Consider the following 6,000-nt stretch of genomic DNA (forward strand, 5'->3'; position numbering starts at 1 on the left):
ACCTCAAAGCGGTTTACAAAAAGATAAAACAATACCATCGAGATAAATTTACAACTATACTTTAAAATATGCAGAAGTAAAAATACAAAAGCAGATTAAAGTTGTTGTGACGTGGGGTTTGTGATTTCAGCTCTCTTGACAAAACATGCTGGAGACAGTTCTCTAGTAACAGCTCTTTATTAAAGTGAACAAGACTGAAGACTGAGGAGAGGAAAGCTACATTTATAGGGACAGGGGACTAGCTAGGAAGGGATACATTTTGGAGGGAACAATATCAAGCAATCACAGTGCTGCCTTTTGGAGGAAACCAATAAGACAGAGGATCCAAATACAGCAGCTTAAATGAACCAATAGTAGCTGTACCCTCTGGAACCAAAAGGCAGTTACTTTATCCTAATGCAAATACAGACAATAATAATACAGATATAAAATCCTTTGACTCAATACACAACACCCCTCCCCCCCTAGTGAGCACAGCAGACGTAATCCCTCAGGTACTGTGGGGTCCTACAACTTCTACCTGATCTCCTGACAACAGGTGTTGCAGGTTCTGGATTGGGTGTTACCTGTGGTGGAGGGGCTGCTATAGGGGTTTCATCAGGAACAGATGGAGTCCCAGACATCTCAGGGTCCCCGACCTGTACCTCGTCATCATGAGGACTAGCAGACCCTGGTTCATTTGCTGAAGCCCCTGGTGACTGTACCTCTGGACCATTTTCACTCTGGTCTTGCAGCTGTGCGTCATTAGCCAGGGATGAATTATCTGACTCCTCCCTGCTGAGCGCCCGGCGCCTCAGCTGATCTATATGTCTCTTCCAAACTTGCCCATTTTCCAAGGTCACATAATAGGACACAGGTCCACTTGCCCGGGTGATCACACCGGCCACCCACCGCGGACCTCGTGAATAGTTCCTCACCCAGACCAGATCTTCAGGGGCGAGATACCTTGTTGTGTCAGTCTCAGCCTGGGGGGTTGCTCTTGAATTACGGTTTGGCATTTTATCTGGGTGGACATAATCCAGCACCGTTACCAGTCTTCTACCTAAGAGCAGCTCGGCTGGCGACTTGCCCGTCGCAGTACACGGCGTCGCATGCTGCAAAAATAACATTCGCGCAATGCGAGCCGACCAGTTACCCTCCATTAAGCGCGCAATGGATTCTTTGGCTGTTCTTACCATGCGCTCAGCCTGCCCATTGGAGGATGGGTGAAAGGGCGCGGATGTGACCCCTCTTATAAAGTTATCAGCCAAGAATGCCCTGAATTCTTGGGATACAAAAGCTGCCCCATTATCTGATACAATGGTCTCAGGTAACCCGTGGGTAGCAAACAGCTACCTCAACACCTTGATTACGGCAGCTGATGCCATGCTAGGGACCATCGCCACTTCTAACCATTTGGAATATGCATCAACGATAACCAAAAAGACCTTCCCTTGGAATGGCCCAGCAAAATCTATGTGCAGCCGGCTCCAGGGAGTCCTGGACTGCTCCCACCAGTGGATTGGTGCTCTGGCCACTTCTGGCCGCACCTCTTGGCATGCCTTGCATGTTCGTACCCATTGTTCTATGTTCTGGTCCATTCCAGGCCACCACACATAACATCGGGCTAGCGACTTCATCCTGACCATTCCCGGGTGTCCCATGTGAAGCGTCTCAAGAACCCTGTTTCTCAGTGGTGCTGGGATTATCACCCTATCTCCCCATAGGAGACAACCCTTATGCATGGACAATTCGTGCTGCCTTGTCGCATAAGGCCTGAATTTTTCTTCATGCGGACCACCTGGCCACCCCCTCCCCACCCAAGTGAGCACACGGGAGAGAACAGCATCTTTCCTAGTTTTCTCAGCTATATCCGTAGCTGTTACAGGAGCCCCCGGAAGTGTTTCTAGCATCATAATGTGCTCCGCCGGAGCAGGATCCTCATTGCTCCCGCCAGGAAGGGGCAATCGACTCAGCGCATCAGCATGGCACAACTGTTTCCCCGGCACATGGGTCAATGTGTACTGGAACCCATTCAGGAATATTGACCAACGCAACATTCTGGGGGAGAGAATTTGTGGTGTTTGTTTGTTTGGGTTGAACAACCCTAACAGTGGTTTGTGGTCCGTTTCAATGGAGAAATGGCGACCGTACAAATAATCATAGAACCTTTTGATTCCGGACACAATAGCCAGTGCCTCTTTATCAATTTGAGCATAGTTGCGCTCTGTGGGCGACAACGTACGGGAATAGAAAGAGATGGGCTTTTCCGACCCATCCGGTTCCCTATGACTCAGCACAGCCCCCAGACCGTATTGAGAGGCATCACATGCCAGGACCAGCGGCTTTGACTCATCATAATGAGCAAGGACGCTCCTGCTACTCAGCATTCCTCGCAAGGAGTCAAAAGCCTTCTGCTGCTCCCGCCCCCATCGCCACACATTCTTTTTCTGCAATAGTCTATGTAATGGTTCAGCTACCGAAGCTTTCTGGGGTAAGAACGAATGATAAAAGTTAATAAGTCCCAGGAATGACTGCAACTCAGTCTTGTTCTGTGGTCGTGGTGCCTCGATGATGGCCTTAATCTTAGCATCTGTGGGGTGGATGCCTGATGCATCAATTTTAAACCCCAAGAAATCCACAGTTGGCACCCCAAAACTGCATTTTTCTTTTTTCAGTTGCAACCCCACCTCCTTGAACTTGAGCAACACTGCACGGACACGCGCAACCAGTTCCTGTGGGTCTTTTCCAGCAATCAAAACATCATCAAAAAATGGCAAGACCCCCGGCAGACCTCTTAACAGGCGTTCCATGAGCCCTTGAAAAATCCCTGGGGCCACACAAACTCCGAACTGTAATCTGTTAACTCTGAACGCCCCTTTATGTGTGACAATAGTCTGTGCTTCTGCTGATTGTGGGGTTACTGGCAGCTGTTGGTAAGCTTGTGCCAGGTCAATTTTGGCGAACACCTTGCCCCCAGCCAGTTTAGCCAACAGATGTGATACGACTGGAATGGGGTATGAGTTTCCCCTGAGTGCCTTATTGATAGTACATTTGTAATCTGCACATATCCTGACTTCCCCATTTGCTTTAAGGGGTGTGACGATTGGAGTCTCCCACTTAGCAGAGTCCACGGGTGAGAGAACTCCCTGCTTGACCAATTTATCCAGCTCTGCCTCGATCTTGGGTTGCAGTGCAAATGGCACTCGCCTTGGTTTGAGTCGGATTGGAGCCACCCCGGGGTCCAACTCGAAGTCAACTGGGGGCCCTTTATAACAACCCAGTTTTCCATTAAAGAGACCAGCAAATTCCTTGCATAATACCTCACTCATCTCAGGGCAGGTTTGGATTGAATTAAGCCCTGAGATACTCAGTCCCAGGGCAGGGAACCAGTCAGTGCCCAGGAGACTGGGGCGACTGCCCTTCGCAATCACCAGTTTGAGTACAGCCTGTTTGTCCCGGAACTGTACTCTCACGGCACACATTCCCATAACATGGATGCGGCCTGCTGAGTACGACTGCAAGGTTGCCGGAAAGGGCTCCAGAGGGGGCAACTTACCCCTGGGGAAGAATGTCTTCGCGGTCTGGTCCGACACGATGGTGAATGCGGATCCGGAGTCCACCTCCATGTCGCACTGCTGACCCTCAATCTTCACCTTGACGTGTGCCTTGCCTTGCGCTGGAAACTGCACGGCCCTCCCGTTGATCTCCGTTACGTAGTGGCAGTCCTTTAGAAAACGAGTTGCTGTGGGCGGTCTGCGATGCTCCAGTCTAGGTGCTCCTGTCGCTCCCGACGCCGCCGATCTACAGACCCTGGCGATGTGACCCGTCTTTCCGCACGTCCGGCAGATAGCATCCCTGAAACGACAACTCTTCCTTTCATGGTTTCCGCCACAACCTGGGCAACTGCCTCGGCGATCTCTGTGCACTGTGCAGGCCTGACGCACCGACTCGACCCCACGGACTGGGCTCTGGCTCGGAGTAGCCTCTAGCTCGTCCATGGCATGCGCAACTTCTATCTGTGGCTTAGTGGCCTTGCGACTGGCATCAAGCTCCTCTCTTTCATAATTCTCCGTGGCGGTGGCCTCTTTCAAGGCTGAAGCAAGGGTAACCTCTTCTTTAGCCACGATGCGTCTTCTGGCTTTCTTGCTGCTCAGACCACCAATAAACCGATCCAGGAGAGTCTCTTCCAGATTTTGGAAGCCGCAGTGCTGAGCGAGCTTCCGGAGTTCAGCCAGAAATGTGGATACAGACTCCCCAGCATGCTGCTGCCTCTTATGGAACTCCATCCGCCGGGCCATCTTGGTCTCAGTAGGCGCCAAGTGGCTTGTTAGGCAGGCAAGAATATCTTTGAGAGATGTCTCACTCAGCTTCGCTGGAGCAAGTAATGCCTTGGCCAGCTTGAAGGTCTCGGGCCCACAGTAGCTCAGGAATGTGGCCCTTCTTTTGCTGGCATCGGTGATCCCTTGAGCCACTGCAAAGAACTCGAAGCGTTCGACGTAGTCTTCCCAGGTGTGGGGCTCTGATGGCTGGAAGGGCTCCAATACCCTTGGACTCTCCATTGTCCTAGCGGGCAGGGTCGTCTTCTCAGCTGGCCAGTGAGTCTTGTTCTCAGCTGCAATCCGGACTCTGAGGCAGGGTTGTGTTTAACCGCTCCTCAGCATTCCGGATCCCATCCTCGTCGCCAGTTGTTGTGACGTGGGGTTTGTGATTTCAGCTCTCTTGACAAAACATGCTGGAGACAGTTCTCTAGTAACAGCTCTTTATTAAAGTGAACAAGACTGAAGACTGAGGAGAGGAAAGCTACATTTATAGGGACAGGGGACTAGCTAGGAAGGGATACATTTTGGAGGGAACAATATCAAGCAATCACAGTGCTGCCTTTTGGAGGAAACCAATAAGACAGAGGATCCAAATACAGCAGCTTAAATGAACCAATAGTAGCTGTACTGTACCCTCTGGAACCAAAAGGCAGTTACTTTATCCTAATGCAAATACAGACAATAATAATACAGATATAAAATCCTTTGACTCAATACACAACAAAAATCACCTCAACTTTCTAAGGACCTGGGTAAGGTAAAGGTAAAGGGACCTCTGACCATTAGGTCCAGTTGTGACCGACTCTGGGGTTGCGGTATTCATCTTGCTCTATTGGCCGAGGGAGCCGGCGTACAGCTTCCAGGTCATGTGGCCAGCATGACAAAGCCGCTTCTGGCGAACCAGAGCAGCACACAGAAATGCCGTTTACTTTCCCGCCGGAGGTATTTATCTACTTACAGTATTTATCTACTTGCACTTTGACGTGCTTTCAAACTGCTAGGTTGGCAAGAGCAGGGACCGAGCAAAGGGAGCTAACCCGTTGCGGGGATTTGAACCACCAACCTTCTGATCGGGAAGCCCTAGGCTCTGTGGTTGAAACCCACAGCGCCACCCGCGCTGGGTAGGATCTGGGTAGGCTTGTCTAAACCAGAATGTTTTAGCAGGTGCCCAAAAGAGTACAATGAAGAGGTGCCTGTTTGCTCTCAATAGGCAGGGAGTTCCAAAGTGTAGGCACAGCTGCATTAGGGTAACGGTAAAGGACCCCTGGATGGTTAAGTCCAGTCAAAGACGACTATGGGGTGTGGCACTCATCTCGCTTTCAGGCTGAGGGAGCTGACGTTTGTCCACAGACAGCTTTCTGGGTCGTGTGGCCAGCATGACTAAACTGCTTCTGGACACTGTGACTGAAGCCAGAGCGCACAGGAACACTGTTTACCTTCCCACCCTAGCAGTACCTATTTATCTACTTGCACTGGTGTGCTTCTGTTGGTCTGTCCCAGCACTTGCCAACTGCTATGTTGGCAAGTGCTGGGACAGACCAACAGAAGCTCACCCCCTCGTGGGGATTCGAACCGCTGACCTTCCAGTTGGCAAGTCCAAGAGGCTCAGTGGTTTAGACCACTGTGCCACCTGTGTCCCAGCGGGTGTCCTGCATCCCGCGTCACAGCTGCATTGAACGATCAAGTTCTTATAAATACA

This window comes from Zootoca vivipara, chromosome 8, assembly GCF_963506605.1.
Source record: "Zootoca vivipara chromosome 8, rZooViv1.1, whole genome shotgun sequence".
In the NCBI taxonomy this organism is placed as follows: domain Eukaryota; kingdom Metazoa; phylum Chordata; class Lepidosauria; order Squamata; family Lacertidae; genus Zootoca; species Zootoca vivipara.